The 23,594-nt window shown below is 41.4% G+C and overlaps 1 protein-coding gene across 1 annotated transcript in view; it reads right to left on the reverse strand.

Annotated features, from left to right (window-relative positions):
- LOC110534344 (SLAM family member 5) overlaps positions 1-23,594 on the reverse strand; it is a 78,360-nt gene that overhangs the window by 23,593 nt on the left and 31,173 nt on the right. The window lies entirely within an intron of this gene.

Here is a 23,594-nt window from a genome sequence, read left to right on the forward strand (position 1 = left end):
ATTGGAGTTGACATGGGCCAGCATCCCTGTGGAACGCTTTCGACACCTTGTAGAGTCCATGCCCTGGCGAATTAAGGCTGTTCTGAGGGCGGGTGCAACTCAATATTAGGAAGCTATTCCTAATGTTTCATACACTCAGTACCTTCAGAAACTATTCATATCCATTGACTTATTCTACATTTTGTTGTGTTACAGACTAAATTACAAAAGGATTAAATATATTTTTCTCTCACCCATCTATCTACACACAATACCCCATAATGACAAAGTGAAAATATGTTTTTAGAAATGTTTACACATTTATTGAAAATTAAATACAGAAATATCTTATTGACATATTCACACCCCTGAGTCAATACTTTGTAGAATCATATTTGGCAGCAATTACAGCTGTGTCTTTCTGGGTAAGTCTCTAAGAGCTTTGCAGACCTGGATTGTACAATATTTGCACATTATTCTTATTTATCAAGCTCCTTCAAGTTAGTTGTTGATCATTGGTAGACAGACTTTTTCAAGTCCTGCCATATATTTCCAATCCAATTTAAGTCAAAACTGTTATTAGGCCACTCAGGAACATTCAATGTTGTCTTGGTAAGCAACTCCAGTGTATATTTGGCCTTTTGTTTTAGGTTATTTTCCTGTTGAAAGGTGAATTTGTCTCCCATTCTGTTGGAAATCAGACTGAACAAGGTTGTCCTCTAGGATTTTGGTTTTGCTTAGCTCTATTCCGTTTATTTGATTCTAAAAAAACTTCTAAAACCTTGCCGATGACAAGCATACCCATAACATGATGTAGCCACCACCATGCTTGAAAATATGAAGAGTGGTATTCAGTGATTTATTGTGTTGGATTTGCCCCAAACACAACGCTTGGCATTCAGGTCATAAAGTTCATTTCTTTGCCACATTTTTTGCAATTTTACTTTAGTGCCTTATTGCAAACAGGATTCATGTTTTGGAATATTTTTATTCTGTACTGGCTTCCTTTGTCATTTAGGTTAGTATTGTGGATTAACTACAATGCTGTTGATCCATTAAATTCTGTAACTGTTTAAAGTCATCATTCACCCTATGGTGAAATCCCTGAGGGGTTTCCTTCCTCTCTGGCAACTGAGTCAGGACGGACGTCTGTATCTTTGTAGTGACTGGGTGCATTGATACACCATCCAAAGTGTAATGAATAACTTCACCATGCTCAAAGGGATACATGCAATGTTGTTTTTACCCATCTACCAATATGTGGCCTTCTTTGTGAGTTATTAGAAAACCTCCCTGGACTTTGTGGTTGAATCGGTGTTTGAAATTCACTGCTCGACTGAGGGACCTTACAGATAACTGTATGTGTGGGGTACAGAGATGAGGTAGTGATTCATAAATCATGTTAAACATCATTATTGCACATACTGTAGAGTCTGATGGATACTGGGTTCTAACTTCGAAACTTGGAATAGGGTTAATTATCAGGTATCCTATTGAAATATTGAGTGCTATTGTCTAGAGGGTCTACACCAGAAGTTAATGCTTATCTGTAGGAGGAATGTATATGGTGGGTGCAATTGAGCTTGGAATGTGCTGATTGCAGGGAAAATGATCACATGTGGCAGCACTGATAAGGGGAGAGAGCCGTGGATTAGTGATGATGGGGGTCGAGGTCAGGTCACGTTAAGGGAGAAGGACCAGTTTATTGCCTGCGCCACTTAATTTCCTGCCTGGCAACAGAGATGTCGTGTTTGGAGAGAAGGAGGAGATTCCACCCCAAATTGGGGTACATATACCACCGCTATTGGAAATGTGTTTTGGTCGGTTCAGCTGTTCGTTCCTTTGGGATGAATAAACTTGGTTTAAGCTTTCATAGTGTCCATTGAGTTCTTACACAAATATTTAGAACCTAACAAGTCCATACAACTTATTACGTGACTTGTTTTCATAGCTTTCATAGTCTCTGTCAAGTTCTTGCTCTAATATTTAGAACCTAATAGTTGGGGCTGAGAGCAGGGTTCACCACGATTTGCAGTTGAACTAGAGATTTCGGATCAGTGAAACAGGAGCCGGCACCAGAGACAAGGTAGGCACAGTTCTGACACCTGTTATCACTCATTCTGACATCTTGGGGAGATCTGAACCAATTATAGAGTCTGAGCCAATTATAGGATACGGACCTATAAAGCATGAGCTTATTCAGCGGTGAGGTATATGGTCCCGGAAGGTAATCCCAAACAGGTTGGTACCTGTCTAGGGTAAGTCCTAGGGGGTACATCCAGAGTGGGTTAGTTAATGTGACTACTATAAAGTATAGGGTAAGTCCCGGAAGGTAAGCCCGAGCAGGCTGGTACCTGCAGAGGGTAAGTCCTAGGGGGTAACTTTCGAATTGGTTGGTTCCTGTGAGTACCATAAGAATAGGGTGAGTCCCGGAAGATAAACCCGAGCAGTCTATACCTGCAAAGTCCTTCCGGGAGTTGGTTCCCTGCTAAACCTGTAATGAGAGGGTGAAAGTCTCAGCTGCAGTGGCTGTGAGGCAGCATAGTGCCAGTGGATGGATAAAGTGTCTGGTGGAGAGCCTCATCCATGGCTAGAAAAGGAAAAAGATAGCATGATTAGAGTATATGAGCAGTAGCAATAAGGAGATGGTTGTGCCCTATTGGTGCGGTGAACCGTGACAGATTATGTGGAAATAGGAAGACAAGTGTGAATTATTTTGGTAATGTGTGTTATCTACAACAGTGATAGTGAACTTTGGACTATGGCGCCAACAGAGATGGTCGCCTCGCTTCGCGTTCTTAGGAAACTATGCAGTATTTTGTTTTTTTATGTATTATTTCTTACACTGTTACTCCAGGAAATCTGAAGTCTTATTACATACAGCTGGGAAGAACTATTGGATATACAGTGGGGCAAAAAAAGTATTTAGTCAGCCACCAATTGTGCAAGTTCTCCCACTTAAAAAGATGAGAGAGGCCTGTAATTTTCATCATAAGTACACTTCAACTATGACAGACAAAATGAGGAAAAAAATTCAGAAAATCACATTGTAGGATTTTTTATGAATTAATTTGCAAATTATGGTGGAAGTATTTGGTCACCTACAAACAAGCAAGATTTCTGGCTCTCACAGACCTGTAACTTCTACTTTAAGAGGATCCTCTGTCCTCCACTCGTTACCTGTATTAATGGCACCTGTTTGAACTTGTTATCAGTATAAAAGACAGCTGTCCACAACCTCAAACAGTCACACTCCAAACTCCACTATGGCCAAGACCAAAGAGCTGTCAAAGGACACCAGAAACAAAATTGTAGACCTGCACCAGGCTGGGAAGACTGAATCTGCAATAGGTAAGCAGCTTGGTTTGAAGAAATCAACTGTGGGAGCAATTATTAGGAAATGGAAGACATACAAGACCACTGATATTCTCCCTCAATCTGGGGCTCCACGCAAGATCTCACCCCGTGGGGTCAAAATGATCACAAGAACGGTGAGCAAAAATCCCAGAACCACACGGGGGGACCTAGTGAATGACCTGCAGAGAGCTGGGACCAAAGTAACAAAGCCTATGATCAGTAACACACTACGCTGCCAGGGACTCAAATCCTGCAGTGCCAGACGTGTCCCCCTGCTTAAGCCAGTACATGTCCAGGCCCATCTGAAGTTTGCTAGAGAGCATTTGGATGATCCAGAAGAAGATTGGGAGAATGTCATGTGGTCAGATGAAACCAAAATATAACTTTTTGGTAAAAACTCAACTCGTCGTGTTTGGAGGACAAAGAATGCTGAGTTGCATCCAAAGAACACCATACCTACTGTGAAGCATGGGGGTGGAAAGATCATTCTTTGGGGCTGTTTTTCTGCAAAGGGACCAGGACGACTGATCCGTGTAAAGGAAAGAATGAATGGGGCCATGGATCGTGAGATTTTGAGTGAAAAAGGGCATTGAAGATGAAACGTGGCTGGGTCTTTCAGCATGACAATGATCCCAAACACACCGCCCGGGCAACGAAGGAGTGGCTTCATAAGAAGCATTTTAAGGTCCTGGAGTGGCCTAGCCAGTCTCCAGATCTCAACCCCATAAAAAATCTTTGGAGGGAGTTGAAAGTCCGTGTTGCCCAGCAACAGCCCCAAAACATCACTGCTCTAGAGGAGATCTGCATGGAGGAATGGGCCAAAATACCAGCAACAGTGTGTGAAAACCTTGACCTCTGTCATTGCCAACAAAGGGTATATAACAAAGTATTGAGATAAACTTTTGTTATTGACCAAATATTTATTTTCCACCATAATCCTACAATGTGATTTTCTGGATTTGTTTTCCTCATTTTGTCTGTCATAGTTGAAGTGTACCTATGATGAAAATTACAGGCTTCTCTCATCTTTTTAAGTGGGAGAACTTGCACAATTGGTGGCTGACTAAATACTTTTTTTCCCCACTGTAAGAGCAACGTCAACTTAGCAACATTACAACCAGGAATACTACTAATACTAAATTCGAGCAAGGGTTGCCTTCCAGAGAGACATCAGAGATTGTAACATTCTCTGTTTCACGGAAACATGGCTCACTCGGGATACCTTATCAGAGTCGGGACAGCCACCTGGTTTCTTCACGCATCACGCGGACAGAAACAAACATCTCTCTGGTAAGAAGAAGGGCGGGGGTGTATGCCTTATGATTAACGAGTCGTGGTGTGATCATAACAACATACAGGAACTTAAGTCCTTTCGTTCACCTGACCTAGAATTCCTTACAATCAAATGCCAACCTCATTATCTACCAAAATAATTATCTTCGATTATAATCACAGCCTTGTATACCCCTCCCCCAAGCAGACACCCCGACGGCTCTGAAAGAACTTCATTGGACTCTATTTAAACTGGAAAACACACATCCTGAGGCTGCATTTATTGTAGCTGGGGATTTTAACAAGGCTAATCTGAAAACAAGGCTCCCTAAATTTTATCAGCATATCGAATGCGCGACCCGGGCTGGCAAAATTCTGAATCATTGCTACTCTAACTTCCGTGACGCATACAAAGCCCTCCCTCGCCCTCTTTTCAGCAAATCTGACCACGACTCCATTTTGTTGCTTCCATCCTATAGAAATAAACTTAACAGGAAACGCCAGTTTTCAGGCCTGTTCAACGCTGATTGCTTCGATCACGTGGACTGGGATATGTTAAGGATAGCTTCAGACAACAACATTGATGTATACGCTCATATAACTCATGAGCGAGTTTACTAGCAAGTGTATCGGTGATGTTGTAACCACAGTGACTATTACAATCTTCCCCAACCAGAAACTGTGGATTGATGGCAGCATTCGTGCAAAACTGAAAGCCTATAACCACTGCTTTTATTTATAGCAAGGCGACCGGAAACATGACAGTATACAAGCAGTGTAGCTATTTCCTCCGCAAGGCAATCAAACAAGCTAAGTGTCAGTATAGAGACAAAGTAGTCACAGTTCAACGGCTCAGACACGAGACGTATGTGGCAGGGTCTACAGTCAATCACGGATTACAAAAAGAAAGCCATCTCCGTCGCGGACACCGACGTCTTGCTCCCAGACAAAATAAACAACTTCTTTGCTCGCTTTGAGGACAATACAGTGCCACTGACATGGCCCGCTACCAAAACCTACGGGATATCCTTCTCCAAGGCCAATGTGAGTAAAACATTTAAAAGTGTTCACCCTCGCGAGGCTGCCGGCCCAGACGGCATCCCTAACCGCATCCTCAGAGCATGTGCAGACCAGCTGGCTGGTGTGTTTACGGACAGATTCAATCAATCCCTATCCCAGTCTACTGTTCCCACATGCTTTAAGAGGGCCACCATTGTTCCTGTTCCCAAGAAAGCTAAGGGATCTGAGCTAAATGACTATCGCTTTGTAGCACTCACTTCCGTCATCATGAAGTGCTTTGAGAGACCAGTCAAGGATCATATCACCTCCACCCTACCTGACACCCTAGACCCACTCCAATTTGCTTACTGCCCCAATAGGTTCACAGATGACGCAATCACACTGCACACTGCCCTAACCCATTTGGACAAGAGGAATACCTATGTAAGAATGCTGTTCATCAATTACAGCTCAGCATTTGGTGGTGAGGGTAGTAAACAACATCTCCACCCCGCTGATCCTCAACACTGGGGCCCCACAAGGGTGTGTTCTCAGCCCTCTCCTGTACTCCCTGTTCACACAGGACTGTGTGGCCATGCACGACTCAAACTAAATCATCAAGTTTGCAGATGACACTACAGTGGTAGGCTTGATCACCAACAATGACGAGACGGCCTACAAGGAGGAGGTGAGGGCACTCGGAGTGTGGTGTCAGGAAAATAACCTCACACTCAACGTCAACAAAACAAAGGAGAGGGTTTTCATTGGGCCTTGGGAGGGTTTTTCTCTAGAAACATTATCTTTAAGAGTCCTCCGAGAGGGAGGTTATTAGAGAGCTCACTGGATGATAGCTTGGTTCAACCATGACATTTTTGTTGTTGTTTTACCATGTCATCAGAATTTTTATGTTAAATCGCATCAATACATATTGATTTCTGGATGATACGGTACAATTAATTGCATACAAGGCTCGTAGTCTGTGTCTTGCATTAACACCCAAGAATGAAAATGAAGGAGTCTGGCATAGAGACCAGCATGACATGGGCATAGAACGGAACGGATGGATGGTTCTGTCCCCAGTTTTAGTCGCATCATGGATGGTGATGAAATTATTAAACATGCACTTTTTCTCTTTCCCTCTCAGTATGTCAATATGTTTTTAGGTGTTGTGGAACGTAAGAGTGGTCAAATGTATCTGTAGCAGGAGGCAAGGTGCACATGAGGCCTGTGTTTGAGTCAGAATGTTTACCTAAGGCTGTTAACTGGGATGGAATGTGACTGGGGTGGAGATCTGTGGGGGCTCGTAAAATTGAGGTCGGGATGATAGTCTCTGGGACTACGATACCACTCTGTATATTGTTACAGGAGATAGCTGTCCTCCCTCTCTTACGAGCTAACTGTGCACAGTATCGGGACTATTACACATACCCAGATCATGGTGAAAGTAGCAGAGATAAGGTATCGCATTTCAGACACTATTGTCAACTTTCAGGGAACCTGTGACTCAGAGTTTTGCTAGGTTGGATATTCTTTCAACGTCATTAATCTCTGCCCCATTTATAACAGCCAGCGAACATTTAACAGATTCCATGCAGTAGTTATTCTCACGGCAGCTGCTCTAGGGACAATAATTGAAGGAGGATATAGTAATAGCATGTAACTGGACTATGGCGCAAATGAGGGATTTTGAGGTATGCGTCATGGGCAGTGTCAGTAGTAGCAGGGGTTACTTTAGTAGCATTGTTGGGATATCATTATGAGGATTCATGTCACATGGCTTGGTAGCTGGTAACTGGGAGACTGATGGGAGTAAGCCTGTTCTTCACATGTCACAAATTAGTGATCTGGCCATAATGAGAGAGTCTATGTTGTCCTGTTGTCAGGAAGTGACCCATGTGTAGCAGTGTGTATATTCCAGGTGAAAGCGGCACATTAGGAGCAGGAGATATACCCGAGAGCACAGGCTGAATTCTGGAGATTGAGTGTACATAAAGATACACCAGGCGGGGGTGTTGGGACAGCGTTGGTCTGGTCCACACACAGTATTCCTTGCAGCACCTGCAGCTGTAAAGATCGTTATGTCTCTCCTCAGTGGGTTCACACTTCTCACGTGAAGTGAGATCCAGCTGCATAATGGGTGAGCTTGAAGACGCCATGACAGAGGATTTGGAGCTAAAGAGAGAGAGATAGATTCCACTGTAGACATGTAGATGGGTTGGGTCTGGGAGCCACTTTAAACACCATAGTTGGTTTGGGTTAGCTGCTTTATTGGTCAATGCATCATATAAAATTATAGATGTTGGGTTAATTGTACTCTAAACAAAATGTTAGATGCATTGATGTGAAAGCATATACAGTGCTGAGTTACCTCAAGAGGATATAGCGCTGATTAGGGATTTGCACTTGCCTATCAGGTGACGTGCCTATCAGGTGGCAATGGAGGAAGAAGGAGGAAAAAATGGCAAATTACATGGTTGGGAACACCTCTTGCATCCTGTGGTCTGATGGGGAAGACTGGGCAAAAGCATGAGGAGGCTTTTTAGGGCTTTAATTTTTGCCAAACTAAGCATAAAAGTATCCTGAAAGCATAGTCAGGTGAAGAGAGAGTGGGAATTGTCATGTTATCAAACATGACAAACTTTGGGTATGACAAAGTGTCATACCCAAGAAGACTCAAGCCTATAATCACTACCAAAAGCACTCCAACGAAGTACTGAGTAAAGGGTCTGAATACTTATGTAAATGTGATATTTCCTTTTTTTTTCTCATACATTTGCAAAAATGCCTACAAAACTGTTTTTGCTTTGTCTTTATGGGGCATTCAGTGTAGATTGATGAGGGGAATAAAACTATTGAATCAATTTTAGAATATGGCTGTAACATAACAAAATGTGGAAAAGGTCAAGGGGTCTGAATGCTTTCTGAATGCACAAGGGTTTCATTCAAGCTTGGGTTCTGAAGGCACTGTATGTCATGTATTGTATTTGTTTTCCCCCCCACACAACACAAAACCACAGAACAAAGATGAGAGGCATGGAGAAATATACTATCCTGTTATCCTTTGAAAAGCAGAGAGCAAAGTTACAGAGAGAAAGTAGGTAGGTTGAAATTGAGAACCAATGGACTTGTAACACAATGCTGCTTGGAAGAGTCTTTGGAAACTCCCTGATTTGAGGCTGGGCTGCAGGTGGCTGATCAAAGAAAACATCTGCCTCAGGAATACGTTTGGGAGGAGCAGACAGATTGTGGGAAGGTTGGGGGCTCGTATGTGGTAACCAGATATCTGTGTGGGTGTGTTGTGTCGGCTTACTCAGCCAGGTGAAACCTAGAAGATTGTACTTGGTATGAGTGGGGGGGGATAAACAAGCTGTGTAGGGGGCTGAAATTTGCCTTGGCAAAGAGCTCATCAACTGCTTTAACGTTTAAATTAATAATTGACCCTGTCCACAATCAGACATACAGTGCTGACTGTATCATCAATATCATATTCGCATATAACTTTATCGGTACCTGACTCTCTCATTCCCTTCATAAGTTAACCTGGTGTGTGTTGCAATACAATAAAAGTAGCATTGTAGCATGACTTGACATACAGTATAATGAACTTTTGTAAAGAAAGGTAAATCCCAAAATGTGTAATAATATGTAAAGGTTTTTGCTTTCAGAAAGACTCTATGAAAAAAATATTTATTTTCAAAGTGTTATTCAGAAGGTTGTTGTGGTTGATCTGATGTGTTTACATTGAATATGATATCAAGGTGTTTTGACACTTGAACAGGTTATTCTGGTGTATCTCTAGATCAGGGTTTTCCAAGCTCAGTCCTGGGGCCCCCCCTGGGGGCAGGTTTGTTTTTCCCCCGAGCACTACACAGCTGATTCAAATAGTCAAAGCTTGGTGATGAGTTGGTGATTTGAATCAGCTGTGTAGTGCTATGGCAAAAAACAAAACTTGCAGCCAGGGGGAGGGGGCCCAGGACCGAGTTTGGGAAACACTGCTCTTTATGACACATTGATAAAGCCATCACCTGCTGCTTATCTATTGCGTCATATTTTCAATCAGCCTATGAAATATGATGCGTTAGACAGAAAGAAAACTGCCTGAAGGCCAGGTGTTAGGCCAGGGTATCAGGCCAGGGTATTATGTAGATTACCATGAAGGTTACTGAAGGGGTATTATATAGAGTATAGTGAAGGTTACTGAAGGGGTATTATGTAGATTACAGTGAAGGTTACTGAGTGTTAATGTCCATTAGAGAGAACGGTAAATGGTAGTTCATGTTTCAAGACAAATGCAGTTAAAAGGAAATGCTCTAAAAAGGGCAGCTGCTACATCTGTTCAATACTGTGGGGGAGTAAAGAATATTACGCTTGTTGCCACTATCAGATCAGAGTAGCATGTCTCTTTCTGTAAGCATGGTGTGGTCCTGATAGAAATGTGTTGTATAGAACATACTGTACATCACTCTGCAAAGTTCTTTGAATAAAGCTCTGATGTTCTGATCTATCTAAAGAAGAGTAGAAATGGACACTCACAAGGCAGGTATTTATGTTTTAGAGGTGTGAGATCACTCCCCCAAAGTCAAAACATGATTAGATTTTTTTTTTACAACCAATGTAGTGTTTTGGAAAAGGTAGGAAATGTTTGCTTGAACACAGGATGCAGGTCAAATAAAGTGCCTTATCTTCCAGGCAGTGTCATTACCCAGTCTCTCTCTCTCTCTCTCACTCGCACACACACACACACACACACACACACACACACACACACACACACACACACACACACACACACACACACACACACACACACACACACACACACACACACACACACACACACACACACACACACACACACAGCTTGGCTTATCTGATGCCAAGTACAGAGACACTAGTGACAAAAAGTCTGCAAGTACAGAGACAGGTACAAAGTAGTAACAAATGAGTCCTGAGTATTTACAGAACCTGTCCAGGGGGGTGAGGGTTTGTATGCTTCTGCCAGTTAGTCGCACCTCACATTCGGCCCATATTTACTTTCCTCTATGTGACTTCATAGATTCATTTGAAAGAGTGCAAGTTGACATTGATTATGCATCTAACTCCTAAAAAACAAACAGATAACCAGGTTAGTAAAAATGTTTGGCTGATTGACAATACAGCAGCTTTAGCAGCCCTCATGTCTACAACTGTTGGCTTTAGCTCTGTGTCAGTGGGTTAATGTGGTATTGAGTTGCACAGACACCCTGAGTTTGATACCAGGCCTGATGTCATTGCAACCAGTTTTGCTCATATGATATGGTTGGGTTGCACAATGAGAAGCCACACAGCTCATATAGTATATAGTAATGCCTGTGTCTTTTACAGTATTTGCAAAGTCTGTGGACTTTTAAAGCTTGGCTTCGTGGTTCCTCCCAATACCTTTAGGAATGGTTCCAGATGTGTTGTGTTGACTGTTGAGTTCCCTACTGCAGAACAATGAGAATAGACAGGAGAGCATCCGCCGTGGTCCTGTTCTCTTCCCCTGGCACAAAGTTTCCAATAAAGAAGCATAAAATACTTTTTATTTTTGTTGCTTTCCTACCCATTTAATCTCCCCTCTCTCTGTCCCTTCTTGCTCTGTCCTTTCCTCCCCTACCTCCCTCAAACTCCGTGCCGAAGAGGAGCGAAAAGATATACCAGAATAGGAGTCGCCTAGAGACAACCCTAACCTGACATCAGTTAATGATTCACTCCAGTTACATTGCATGGCTGCCAACAGGGATGTTGAAGCAGAATGAAGGAGCAAAACGGGAGTAAACTCTCATTCCTTGAATCTATAGCTGCCTCTATGAGTTTGAGAGTGGTAACATTTCTCCAGAGACATTTCTCCAGAAACACAACTCTATGTTGTGGTTTTAATGTAGCCTACTTCTAGGGTCAAAGAGGAGAGACAACTGTAATTGGTTGGTGGATTCTCTATTTAGTGAGTTTAAGTGTGCGTGACCTTTTGTCCTGTCACTTTGCATGCCAGGCAGCTATACATTTCAAATTTGAAAACAATTATGACTGTAAACAGTGAATTACTAACTTTTTATTTAAAAATCCTGTTCAATTTCAAGCGTTGTTTAGAAAGAATGTTGGCCTTCTCTTCAAATCCTTTTCCTCCATCTAGTGGTTGAATGTTTTTATACTTCAGTATACTTGTATACTGTACATAATGCACTGTGTTTCGCTCTGAGACAGTGTACTGTGAATTGTGTAAGTGTATCTTAAATAATGTGCAACCAAAATGTTCTCTAACCTTTCTATGCCTCAGACTGTGGTCACGCATTTTTGTGCCAATATACCATTATTATAACATTTGTCACGCCCTGACCGTAGAGCTTTTTATGTCTCTTTTGGTTTGGTCAGGGTGTGATTTGGGTGGGCATTCTATGTTCTTTTTTCTATGTTTTTGTATTTCTTTGTTTTGGCCGGGTAGGGTTCTCAATCAGGGACAGCTGTCTATCTTTGTCACTGATTGGGAACCATACTTAGGTAGCTTTTTCCCCACATGGTTTTTGTGGGTAGTTAATTACTGTTTAGTACCTTACAGGACTGTTTCGGTTATGCGCGTTGTTAATTTTGTTATAGTGTTCAGTTTTAAATAAAGCATGAACACTTACCAAGCTGCGCTTTGGTCTGATTCCTCTTCCTCATCTTCAGACGACGAATACCGTTACAACATTATTGTGAGTTAAAATTAAAACATTTGTATAATTTGCCATGTCGATGCTTTTCTAAAATTGTTTAAATCACATTTGGTTGCAAAATGAGAGCCTCATTTATCAGCCTGTGTATGTTATTTATGTTCATTTTAATATTGTTAAATTACTGTATTGTTGATTTTTGTATTGTAGATATGTTGTGGTAGAGTGTCATAATATGTTATGTACTGTTTTATTTTGTATGTAAATGCATAATCGTGATTGGACCCCAGGAAGAGTAGCAGTAGGTTGATATCGATATCAACAAACTATGTTGTATCGGACATTTCAAACAACAATCATAGCTAATTAGAAAACAGTCATGTATTTAATTTAGAGATGTGGCTGCTGTGAAATGTTATTCTGTGAGGAACTATTAGCTGTTGATGTCCTCTCCTCACATGGGTGACGTCATCACGTTTTGTTAAATAAAAGACCTGTCTTTTCTCATTTGGGCAAAGGTCTGCCCTCTCTCCTCCATAACCCGGAAAGTGGTTGGGTAGTGGTTACTAGGCAAACAGGAGGCGGTCCTCCCCACCTTGATAGCCTTTTGGCGATGAAGTACAAGTGTATCCAACCTGAGTCCTTCTTGGAAGAGTTTTGAAATCTGCCACACCACATTTAAATCAGCTTGTTTTCTCGAAGGAGAAATCATGCAAACATTTTAAAACGATTATGCGACTCGTCGTTTTATGTATAAAATGTCTTGCACACAACTAGTTAAATTAGTTTCTCTCACTCTATACATTTATTTTGGGATTCCATTTGCCTGATGACGTGCGACGGCGTCTCATTTAATCCAAGACCATTTTTGCCCACCGTCCCGACGCCACGCAGGAGTTGAACAAATGCAATTGAGAACAAGCCCCCTTGTGTTTATGCTAGAGATTTCAATTTTTTTTTTGCTTGGGCTGCTTCGCGTTGCACTGACTCCGCCTGTATCGGCCATTCGCACACGTGGCAGATAGGTGCTTATCAGCACCTGAGTTTGTCAGACCTGCGAGGATACCAACAAGTTACTTTCCACAAAATCGTCTGTCTACTCCGAATGGTTTGAGCTAAACTGTACCCCCCCCCCCTCCCCCCCAAGTCCTAGAGTCAGGTTTACAATGAAAAGGGTGCAAACAAGGTCATGGCGTTTATCTGATCCTCTGTTGTATCTCAGGTTTGTACTATTAGCTGTGAATCAGGGTTGGGCTCAATTCAGATGTTTGGAATTGACTTCCATTCAACTCAATGAGTTGACATTCACCACACCCCTACACCCTCTACAGGATGTAGAATTTTAGTTTAAGTGACAGGAACAGTAGTGATTTTAGCATGTACGTCTTGGTGGGGCAAACTAACCCACATTTTTTTCAGATGCATGCCAGCAAAGCCACTGTACAACACAACACAACACTAAGCAATACATTAATTGCACTATAATGGTTACAAACTGTGCCCACAAGTGGTTAGGGCCTACATAAAGCTGTCTGGCAGCAAAATGGTTCATTCAGACTAATTTAATACTTTTTTTATTTTTTTAAATCATAGCTGATATGGCTGACTTGCTTAAACAAATATGGTTTCTACTGATTGAGTTGTGCAAACTATTGCATAAGGGAACGATGAGCAGATAAGAGGTAATCCATCATTTTGATTGAGACATTAATGAGAAAGCTAAAACGGACGTAGTCAATATAACTATTTGTTCAGTACTTTTGAAATGTACAGGGACAGAATTCAGATCATGGGCTGCTCTTACTGTATTCTCCTGGTACACCAAGCTAGAACCGTAGGATCAATAAAGGGGGCATATAAGCAGACGATGAATGCTCTTACAATATTAGATGATGACAGTTCTCTAAAACAGGCTATAAGCTACATGTGCACCATCAAGTCAGAACAGTAGGCTAAATTATGAGGGGTGTGGCACATGGGCTACTAACACCTTACTACACAACATACACTTAGTATTACTTTCTTAGTTACACTATACAATATTTATTTTCAAAGTGTTATTCAGAAGGTTGTTGTGGTTGATCTGATGTGTTTACATTGAATATGATATCAAGGTGTTTTGACACTTGAACAGGTTATTCTGGTGTATCTCTAGATCAGGGTTTTCCAAGCTCAGTCCTGGGGCCCCCCCTGGGGGCAGGTTTGTTTTCCCCCCGAGCACTACACAGCTGATTCAAATAGTCAAAGCTTGGTGATGAGTTGGTGATTTGAATCAGCTGTATAGTGCTATGGCAAAAAACAAAACTTGCAGCCAGAGGGAGGGGGCCCAGGACCGAGTTTGGGAAACACTGCTCTTTATGACACATTGATAAAGCCATCACCTGCTGCTTATCTATTGCGTCATATTTTCAATCAGCCTATGAAATATGATGCGTTAGACAGAAAGAAAAACTGCCTGAAGGCCAGGTGTTAGGCCAGGGTATCAGGCCAGGATATTATGTAGATTACCATGAAGGTTACTGAAGGGGTATTATATAGAGTATAGTGAAGGTTACTGAAGGGGTATTATGTAGATTACAGTGAAGGTTACTGAGTGTTAATGTCCATTAGAGAGAACGGTAAATGGTAGTTCATGTTTCAAGACAAATGCAGTTAAAAGGAAATGCTCTAAAAAGGGCAGCTGCTACATCTGTTCAATACTGTGGGGGAGTAAAGAATATTACGCTTGTTGCCACTATCAGATCAGAGTAGCATGTCTCTTTCTGTAAGCATGGTGTGGTCCTGATAGAAATGTGTTGTATAGAACATACTGTACAGACACATCTTCTGTACATCACTCTGCAAAGTTCTTTGAATAAAGCTCTGATGTTCTGATCTATCTAAAGAAGAGTAGAAATGGACACTCACAAGGCAGGTATTTATGTTTTAGAGGTGTGAGATCACTCCCCCAAAGTCAAAACATGATTAGATTTTTTTTTTACAACCAATGTAGTGTTTTGGAAAAGGTAGGAAATGTTTGCTTGAACACAGGATGCAGGTCAAATAAAGTGCCTTATCTTCCAGGCAGTGTCATTACCCAGTCTCTCTCTCTCTCTCTCACTCGCACACACACACACACACACACACAGCTTGGCTTATCTGATGCCAAGTACAGAGACACTAGTGACAAAAAGTCTGCAAGTACAGAGACAGGTACAAAGTAGTAACAAATGAGTCCTGAGTATTTACAGAACCTGTCCAGGGGGGTGAGGGTTTGTATGCTTCTGCCAGTTAGTCGCACCTCACATTCGGCCCATATTTACTTTCCTCTATGTGACTTCATAGATTCATTTGAAAGAGTGCAAGTTGACATTGATTATGCATCTAACTCCTAAAAAACAAACAGATAACCAGGTTAGTAAAAATGTTTGGCTGATTGACAATACAGCAGCTTTAGCAGCCCTCATGTCTACAACTGTTGGCTTTAGCTCTGTGTCAGTGGGTTAATGTGGTATTGAGTTGCACAGACACCCTGAGTTTGATACCAGGCCTGATGTCATTGCAACCAGTTTTGCTCATATGATATGGTTGGGTTGCACAATGAGAAGCCACACAGCTCATATAGTATATAGTAATGCCTGTGTCTTTTACAGTATTTGCAAAGTCTGTGGACTTTTAAAGCTTGGCTTCGTGGTTCCTCCCAATACCTTTAGGAATGGTTCCAGATGTGTTGTGTTGACTGTTGAGTTCCCTACTGCAGAACAATGAGAATAGACAGGAGAGCATCCGCCGTGGTCCTGTTCTCTTCCCCTGGCACAAAGTTTCCAATAAAGAAGCATAAAATACTTTTTATTTTTGTTGCTTTCCTACCCCTTTAATCTCCCCTCTCTCTGTCCCTTCTTGCTCTGTCCTTTCCTCCCCTACCTCCCTCAAACTCCGTGCCGAAGAGGAGCGAACAGATATACCAGAATAGGAGTCGCCTAGAGACAACCCTAACCTGACATCAGTTAATGATTCACTCCAGTTACATTGCATGGCTGCCAACAGGGATGTTGAAGCAGAATGAAGGAGCAAAACGGGAGTAAACTCTCATTCCTTGAATCCATAGCTGCCTCTATGAGTTTGAGAGTGGTAACATTTCTCCAGAGACATTTCTCCAGAAACACAACTCTATGTTGTGGTTTTAATGTAGCCTACTTCTAGGGTCAAAGAGGAGAGACAACTGTAATTGGTTGGTGGATTCTCTATTTAGTGAGTTTAAGTGTGCGTGACCTTTTGTCCTGTCACTTTGCATGCCAGGCAGCGATACATTTCAAATTTGAAAACAATTATGACTGTAAACAGTGAATTACTAACTTTTTATTTAAAAATCCTGTTCAATTTCAAGCGTTGTTTAGAAAGAATGTTGGCCTTCTCTTCAAATCCTTTTCCTCCATCTAGTGGTTGAATGTTTTTATACTTCAGTATACTTGTATACTGTACATAATGCACTGTGTTTCGCTCTGAGACAGTGTACTGTGAATTGTGTAAGTGTATCTTAAATAATGTGCAACCAAAATGTTCTCTAACCTTTCTATGCCTCAGACTGTGGTCACGCATTTTTGTGCCAATATACCATTATTATAACATTTGTCACGCCCTGACCGTAGAGCTTTTTATGTCTCTTTTGGTTTGGTCAGGGTGTGATTTGGGTGGGCATTCTATGTTCTTTTTTCTATGTTTTTGTATTTCTTTGTTTTGGCCGGGTAGGGTTCTCAATCAGGGACAGCTGTCTATCTTTGTCACTGATTGGGAACCATACTTAGGTAGCTTTTTCCCCACATGGTTTTTGTGGGTAGTTAATTACTGTTTAGTACCTTACAGGACTGTTTCGGTTATGCGCGTTGTTAATTTTGTTATAGTGTTCAGTTTTAAATAAAGCATGAACACTTACCAAGCTGCGCTTTGGTCTGATTCCTCTTCCTCATCTTCAGACGACGAATACCGTTACAACATTATTGTGAGTTAAAATTAAAACATTTGTATAATTTGCCATGTCGATGCATTTCTAAAATTGTTTAAATCACATTTGGTTGCAAAATGAGAGCCTCATTTATCAGCCTGTGTATGTTATTTATGTTCATTTTAATATTGTTAAATTACTGTATTGTTGATTTTTGTATTGTAGATATGTTGTGGTAGAGTGTCATAATATGTTATGTACTGTTTTATTTTGTATGTAAATGCATAATCGTGATTGGACCCCAGGAAGAGTAGCAGTAGGTTGATATCGATATCAACAAACTATGTTGTATCGGACATTTCAAACAACAATCATAGCTAATTAGAAAACAGTCATGTATTTAATTTAAGAGAATTAACGAGGCAAACTTGGGGCCAATTGACTGGGTACGACGACATTAGAGAGATGTGGCTGCTGTGAAACGTTATTCTGTGAGGAACTATTAGCTGTTGATGTCCTCTCCTCACATGGGTGACGTCATCACGTTTTGTTAAATAAAAGACCTGTCTTTTCTCATTTGGGCAAAGGTCTGCCCTCTCTCCTCCATAACCCGGAAAGTGGTTGGGTAGTGGTTACTAGGCAAACAGGAGGCGGTCCTCCCCACCTTGATAGCCTTTTGGCGATGAAGTACAAGTGTATCCAACCTGAGTCCTTCTTGGAAGAGTTTTGAAATCTGCCACACCACATTTAAATCAGCTTGTTTTCTCGAAGGAGAAATCATGCAAACATTTTAAAACGATTATGCTACTCATCGTTTTATGTATAAAATGTCTTGCACAACTAGTTAAATTGGTTTCTCTCACTCTATACATTTATTTTGGGATTCCATTTGCCTGATGACGTGTGACGGCGTCTCATTTAATCTAAGAGCATTTTTGCCCACTGTCCCGACGCCACGCAGGAGTTGAACAAATGCAATTGAGAACAAGCCCCCTTGTGTTCATGCTAGAGATTTCAATTTTTTTTTTGCTTGGGCTGCTTCGCGTTGCACTGACTCCGCCTGTATCGGCCATTCGCACACGTGGCAGATAGGTGCTTATCAGCACCTGAGTTTGTCAGACCTGCGAGGATACCAACAAGTTACTTTCCACAAAATCGTCTGTCTACTCCGAATGGTTTGAGCTAAACTGTACCCCCCCCCCCCCCCCTCCCCCCCAAGTCCTAGAGTCAGGTTTACAATGAAAAGGGTGCAAACAAGGTCATGGCGTTTATCTGATCCTCTGTTGTATCTCAGGTTTGTACTATTAGCTGTGAATCAGGGTTGGGCTCAATTCAGATGTTTGGAATTGACTTCCATTCAACTCAATGAGTTGACATTCACCACACCCCTACACCCTCTACAGGATGTAGAATTTTAGTTTAAGTGACAGGAACAGTAGTGATTTTAGCATGTACGTCTTGGTGGGGCAAACTAACCCACATTTTTTTCAGATGCATGCCAGCAAAGCCACTGTACAACACAACACAACACTAAGCAATACATTAATTGCACTATAATGGTTACAAACTGTGCCCACAAGTGGTTAGGGCCTACATAAAGCTGTCTGGCAGCAAAATGGTTCATTCAGACTAATTTAATACTTTTTTTATTTTTTTAAATCATAGCTGATATGGCTGACTTGCTTAAACAAATATGGTTTCTACTGATTGAGTTGTGCAAACTATTGCATAAGGGAACGATGAGCAGATAAGAGGTAATCCATCATTTTGATTGAGACATTAATGAGAAAGCTAAAACGGACGTAGTCAATATAACTATTTGTTCAGTACTTTTGAAATGTACAGGGACAGAATTCAGATCATGGGCTGCTCTTACTGTATTCTCCTGGTACACCAAGCTAGAACCGTAGGATCAATAAAGGGGGCATATAAGCAGACGATGAATGCTCTTACAATATTAGATGATGACAGTTCTCTAAAACAGGCTATAAGCTACATGTGCACCATCAAGTCAGAACAGTAGGCTAAATTATGAGGGGTGTGGCACATGGGCTACTAACACCTTACTACACAACATACACTTAGTATTACTTTCTTAGTTACACTATACAATATTTATTTTCAAAGTGTTATTCAGAAGGTTGTTGTGGTTGATCTGATGTGTTTACATTGAATATGATATCAAGGTGTTTTGACACTTGAACAGGTTATTCTGGTGTATCTCTAGATCAGGGTTTTCCAAGCTCAGTCCTGGGGCCCCCCCTGGGGGCAGGTTTGTTTTCCCCCCGAGCACTACACAGCTGATTCAAATAGTCAAAGCTTGGTGATGAGTTGGTGATTTGAATCAGCTGTATAGTGCTATGGCAAAAAACAAAACTTGCAGCCAGGGGGAGGGGGCCCAGGACCGAGTTTGGGAAACACTGCTCTTTATGACACATTGATAAAGCCATCACCTGCTGCTTATCTATTGCGTCATATTTTCAATCAGCCTATGAAATATGATGCGTTAGACAGAAAGAAAAACTGCCTGAAGGCCAGGTGTTAGGCCAGGGTATCAGGCCAGGATATTATGTAGATTACCATGAAGGTTACTGAAGGGGTATTATATAGAGTATAGTGAAGGTTACTGAAGGGGTATTATGTAGATTACAGTGAAGGTTACTGAGTGTTAATGTCCATTAGAGAGAACGGTAAATGGTAGTTCATGTTTCAAGACAAATGCAGTTAAAAGGAAATGCTCTAAAAAGGGCAGCTGCTACATCTGTTCAATACTGTGGTGGAGTAAAGAATATTACGCTTGTTGCCACTATCAGATCACAGTAGCATGTCTCTTTCTGTAAGCATGGTGTGGTCCTGATAGAAATGTGTTGTATAGAACATACTGTACAGACACATCTTCTGTACATCACTCTGCAAAGTTCTTTGAATAAAGCTCTGATGTTCTGATCTATCTAAAGAAGAGTAGAAATGGACACTCACAAGGCAGGTATTTATGTTTTAGAGGTGTGAGATCACTCCCCCAAAGTCAAAACATGATTAGATTTTTTTTTTACAACCAATGTAGTGTTTTGGAAAAGGTAGGAAATGTTTGCTTGAACACAGGATGCAGGTCAAATAAAGTGCCTTATCTTCCAGGCAGTGTCATTACCCAGTCTCTCTCTCTCTCTCTCACTCGCACACACACACACACACACACGCGCACACACACACACACACACACACAGCTTGGCTTATCTGATGCCAAGTACAGAGACACTAGTGACAAAAAGTCTGCAAGTACAGAGACAGGTACAAAGTAGTAACAAATGAGTCCTGAGTATTTACAGAACCTGTCCAGGGGGGTGAGGGTTTGTATGCTTCTGCCAGTTAGTCGCACCTCACATTCGGCCCATATTTACTTTCCTCTATGTGACTTCATAGATTCATTTGAAAGAGTGCAAGTTGACATTGATTATGCATCTAACTCCTAAAAAACAAACAGATAACCAGGTTAGTAAAAATGTTTGGCTGATTGACAATACAGCAGCTTTAGCAGCCCTCATGTCTACAACTGTTGGCTTTAGCTCTGTGTCAGTGGGTTAATGTGGTATTGAGTTGCACAGACACCCTGAGTTTGATACCAGGCCTGATGTCATTGCAACCAGTTTTGCTCATATGATATGGTTGGGTTGCACAATGAGAAGCCACACAGCTCATATAGTATATAGTAATGCCTGTGTCTTTTACAGTATTTGCAAAGTCTGTGGACTTTTAAAGCTTGGCTTCGTGGTTCCTCCCAATACCTTTAGGAATGGTTCCAGATGTGTTGTGTTGACTGTTGAGTTCCCTACTGCAGAACAATGAGAATAGACAGGAGAGCATCCGCCGTGGTCCTGTTCTCTTCCCCTGGCACAAAGTTTCCAATAAAGAAGCATAAAATACTTTTTATTTTTGTTGCTTTCCTACCCCTTTAATCTCCCCTCTCTCTGTCCCTTCTTGCTCTGTCCTTTCCTCCCCTACCTCCCTCAAACTCCGTGCCGAAGAGGAGCGAACAGATATACCAGAATAGGAGTCGCCTAGAGACAACCCTAACCTGACATCAGTTAATGATTCACTCCAGTTACATTGCATGGCTGCCAACAGGGATGTTGAAGCAGAATGAAGGAGCAAAACGGGAGTAAACTCTCATTCCTTGAATCCATAGCTGCCTCTATGAGTTTGAGAGTGGTAACATTTCTCCAGAGACATTTCTCCAGAAACACAACTCTATGTTGTGGTTTTAATGTAGCCTACTTCTAGGGTCAAAGAGGAGAGACAACTGTAATTGGTTGGTGGATTCTCTATTTAGTGAGTTTAAGTGTGCGTGACCTTTTGTCCTGTCACTTTGCATGCCAGGCAGCGATACATTTCAAATTTGAAAACAATTATGACTGTAAACAGTGAATTACTAACTTTTTATTTAAAAATCCTGTTCAATTTCAAGCGTTGTTTAGAAAGAATGTTGGCCTTCTCTTCAAATCCTTTTCCTCCATCTAGTGGTTGAATGTTTTTATACTTCAGTATACTTGTATACTGTACATAATGCACTGTGTTTCGCTCTGAGACAGTGTACTGTGAATTGTGTAAGTGTATCTTAAATAATGTGCAACCAAAATGTTCTCTAACCTTTCTATGCCTCAGACTGTGGTCACGCATTTTTGTGCCAATATACCATTATTATAACATTTGTCACGCCCTGACCGTAGAGCTTTTTATGTCTCTTTTGGTTTGGTCAGGGTGTGATTTGGGTGGGCATTCTATGTTCTTTTTTCTATGTTTTTGTATTTCTTTGTTTTGGCCGGGTAGGGTTCTCAATCAGGGACAGCTGTCTATCTTTGTCACTGATTGGGAACCATACTTAGGTAGCTTTTTCCCCACATGGTTTTTGTGGGTAGTTAATTACTGTTTAGTACCTTACAGGACTGTTTCGGTTATGCGCGTTGTTAATTTTGTTATAGTGTTCAGTTTTAAATAAAGCATGAACACTTACCAAGCTGCGCTTTGGTCTGATTCCTCTTCCTCATCTTCAGACGACGAATACCGTTACAACATTATTGTGAGTTAAAATTAAAACATTTGTATAATTTGCCATGTCGATGCTTTTCTAAAATTGTTTAAATCACATTTGGTTGCAAAATGAGAGCCTCATTTATCAGCCTGTGTATGTTATTTATGTTCATTTTAATATTGTTAAATTACTGTATTGTTGATTTTTGTATTGTAGATATGTTGTGGTAGAGTGTCATAATATGTTATGTACTGTTTTATTTTGTATGTAAATGCATAATCGTGATTGGACCCCAGGAAGAGTAGCAGTAGGTTGATATCGATATCAACAAACTATGTTGTATCGGACATTTCAAACAACAATCATAGCTAATTAGAAAACAGTCATGTATTTAATTTAGAGATGTGGCTGCTGTGAAATGTTATTCTGTGAGGAACTATTAGCTGTTGATGTCCTCTCCTCACATGGGTGACGTCATCACGTTTTGTTAAATAAAAGACCTGTCTTTTCTCATTTGGGCAAAGGTCTGCCCTCTCTCCTCCATAACCCGGAAAGTGGTTGGGTAGTGGTTACTAGGCAAACAGGAGGCGGTCCTCCCCACCTTGATAGCCTTTTGGCGATGAAGTACAAGTGTATCCAACCTGAGTCCTTCTTGGAAGAGTTTTGAAATCTGCCACACCACATTTAAATCAGCTTGTTTTCTCGAAGGAGAAATCATGCAAACATTTTAAAACGATTATGCGACTCGTCGTTTTATGTATAAAATGTCTTGCACACAACTAGTTAAATTAGTTTCTCTCACTCTATACATTTATTTTGGGATTCCATTTGCCTGATGACGTGCGACGGCGTCTCATTTAATCCAAGACCATTTTTGCCCACCGTCCCGACGCCACGCAGGAGTTGAACAAATGCAATTGAGAACAAGCCCCCTTGTGTTCATGCTAGAGATTTCCATTTTTTTTTTGCTTGGGCTGCGTCGCGTTGCACTGACTCCGCCTGTATCGGCCATTCGCACACGTGGCAGATAGGTGCTTATCAGCACCTGAGTTTGTCAGACCTGCGAGGATACCAACAAGTTACTTTCCACAAAATCGTCTGTCTACTCCGAATGGTTTGAGCTAAACTGTACCCCCCCCCCCCCCCCCAAGTCCTAGAGTCAGGTTTACAATGAAAAGGGTGCAAACAAGGTCATGGCGTTTATCTGATCCTCTGTTGTATCTCAGGTTTGTACTATTAGCTGTGAATCAGGGTTGGGCTCAATTCAGATGTTTGGAATTGACTTCCATTCAACTCATGAGTTGACATTCACCACACCCCTACACCCTCTACAGGATGTAGAATTTTAGTTTAAGTGACAGGAACAGTAGTG

This window comes from Oncorhynchus mykiss, chromosome 10 (assembly GCF_057628025.1).
Source record: "Oncorhynchus mykiss isolate SJ-2025 chromosome 10, ASM5762802v1, whole genome shotgun sequence".
NCBI lineage: Eukaryota > Metazoa > Chordata > Actinopteri > Salmoniformes > Salmonidae > Oncorhynchus > Oncorhynchus mykiss.